The sequence below is a fragment of the Dasypus novemcinctus genome, chromosome 4 (genome assembly GCF_030445035.2).
Source record: "Dasypus novemcinctus isolate mDasNov1 chromosome 4, mDasNov1.1.hap2, whole genome shotgun sequence".
NCBI classification, from domain to species: domain Eukaryota; kingdom Metazoa; phylum Chordata; class Mammalia; order Cingulata; family Dasypodidae; genus Dasypus; species Dasypus novemcinctus.
Window position 1 is genome coordinate 91843769 of NC_080676.1, and position 2985 is coordinate 91846753.

Consider the following 2985-nt stretch of genomic DNA (forward strand, 5'->3'; position numbering starts at 1 on the left):
GGCTCCTTAAAATTGATAGAGGGAAGGCTAAACGTGAAACATTTCTGATCATTTGGGTGTAATGGGATGGTAAAGAAGCAATCCTTCAGATCTATAATGATTTTATAATAGCCAAAAGGAATAGCGACAGGAGATGGAAGACCAGGTTGCAGAGCTCCCATATGTACCATGGTTTTCTTCACTGCCCATAAGTCCTGCAATAAACACCATTTTCCAGATTTTTTCTTAATGACAAAGATAGGTGTGTTCCAGGGTGAATTACTCTCTAAAATATGTCCTGCCGCCAGCTGTTCCTGTACTAACTGCTGTGCAGCTTGTAATTTTTCAAAATATAAAGGCCATTGATTGACCCATACAGGTTCATCTGAAAGCCAGGTGATTTGGTCTGCATGGGGTACAGGAAGATCAACGACCCCTAGGCTAAATTTCCCAGGCCCCTTTTGCTATTTTGTCCCTTTATAGATAGGGGTTGAGCAATGCCTGATTTGGATTTTCCTAAACCTTTTCCCGGTTTAAACCCTTGCAAGAGCATTTGAGCTGTGACTATATCGTTGGGACTACACATGAGAATCCCTATTTGAGAAAGCAAATCCCTTCCCCGAAGGTTAATGGGGAGCCCTGGTATTACATAGGGTTGTATAGTTCCTTGATTCCCTTCTTTATCCTTCCAGGTTAGTAGTTTTGAGCTTTTTTTGGGCTTTTGACTCTGACCTATGCCCCTTAAATTAGTTAATGTGGGAGAGAGAGGCCAATTGAGTGGCCAGTCCTCTCTTTTTAAGATGGTAACATCTGCTCTGGTGTCTACAAGCTCATTAAATTACTTACCGTCCAACCATAAGGTCATCATAGGTTTACTGGTGGAAATAGCTTGTGCCCAATATGCATCAGAGGAACCAAATCCTCCTGAGCCACGCTTAGAGCTCTTCACCTGATTGTCAGTGTTAATTAATGGGAGCCGTAATAGTTGAGCGATCCTTTCTCCTGAGAGAATGGTGGAAATATTTTGTGGGGAGGATGCCATAATTTTTATTTCCCCGGTATAATCATTATCGATAACGCCAGGAGAAATTTGAAGCCCATTAATAGTGGAGCTACTTCCTCCAATTATTATTCCGAAGGTGTCTGGTGGTAGTGGGCCAAATATGCCAGTTGCTAACATTTGTACCCCCATTTGAGGTGTTAATACTGTGTGGGTGGTGGCACGGAGGTCCAATCCTGCACTTCCTGGGGTGGCTCTACAGAGGTCTGAAATGGGTGGTGGCACAGAGGTCCAATCCTGCGCTTCCTGGGGTGGCTCTACAGAGGTCTGAAATGGATTGCTGTTGGTGGGAACGAAGTTGATTGCCCCATAAACTTGTTTGGGTTTGGGGACCTGGGGCTGGCCCTGATTCCCATTTCCCTGGAGGGAAGGTAAAGGCTGGCCTTGGGCGTCCATTTTTGACTTACATTCGTTAGCCCAATGCTTTCCCCGTCGGCATCTAGGACATACTTAGGGGTAGTGCCCTTCCCTTTTGTAACTGGTTGGCCCTTGCAGTTCCTGGCAAAGTGGCCTTCTTCCCCGCAGGTGAAGCATTTCCCCTTATTCTGTTGGGCTAGGTATTGTTTAACCGTAAACCCTTGTAAGGCAGCCACCATAGCTAAACCTTGTTGATATGTGGCTCCTATGTCTGAACATAATCTAACATAGCCAGACAAATCTGTCTTTTTTCTGTACAGACGGATTGCGGTCTGGCAAGCGGCATTTGCATTTTCATAAGCTAATTGTTTTATGAATTCAGTGCCTGCCTCTGCATTCCCAAATATCCTCCCCGTGGCAGTTATGAGCCGATGCCCGAAGTCTGCAAAAGGCTCATCCGGTCCTTGTTTTATGCTAGTGAGGGAGGAACTAAGATCTCCTTTGGTGGGTAATTTTCTCCAGGCGCTAGTGCCTGCAGTTTGAATTTGCACAAATAAGCCTGCATCGAATTGCATTTGGGTTTTGTTGGAAGCATAATTTCCTTCTCCTATTAGCATATCTAGGATCCACCCGTTGCCCACTTGCACATTGCGCCTGGCAGTATCTTTGCAAAGTTCAACATACTCTGATTTCCATATCAAATAATCCCCTCCAGACAAAGTAGCGCGGGCAACAGTGTGCCAATCGATGGGGGTGAGCCAATTTTCAGCAATGGATTCTACAACAGCTAGGATGCAGGGAGCGGTGGCTCCGTATTGGGCGACCGCGGTTTTAATTTCCTTAATGAGTTTAAAGTCAAAGCCGCGATGGTGTCTCCAGGCCTGATTCTGGTCATCTGTGGTTTCAGTTACAGGAAAAACCTCGGGTTCACTTAAGGTAGTTAAAGGATTAGAAGCCTGGGGTTTCCTTAATGCCGCTCCTTGCGCCGGGTGGCTTGGCGCGGGATTCTGCAGTTTTACTTTCATTTTTAGTTTTTCCTGTTTTCAACTTTTCTAACTGAGATATGAGCTCCTGATGTTCTTCTTCTATTTGAATTTGTTCTTTCAGTTTCTCTATTTTTTCTAATAACTCCTTCCTTGGGTCAACTACCGGCATAACTATAGGTGGGGCTGCGGGATAGGGAACGTATGGTGGAGGTCGAGACTTTACCGTATCCTCCTCAGATTCACCCTATTCTATATTAGAAGATTCATCATCAGTTTCCACTTTTAATTTTCTGAGGTCAGGGTACAGGTTCCTACTAGATGTGGCTTTAGTTTTTCCTTTATTTTTATCCTCCTTACAGGATCTTTTGTTTGCATGGGTTAATGGCTGCTTTGGTCTGATGGTAGGCTTCCTGTCCTCCTCGCTATTTAGCGAGATCAAGTCCTCCTCCAGACCGGATGCTCCGGATGCACCAGGCGGTTTGGACTTTGGGCAGTCTGCTGATTTCTTAGGGTTGGTGGCTAGAGCCTCCAGCCCCTGCCCTTCTTGTAAAATTTCCTCACCCCTCTTAATAACATTTGCCACCACCGCGTCCCTATGGCGAA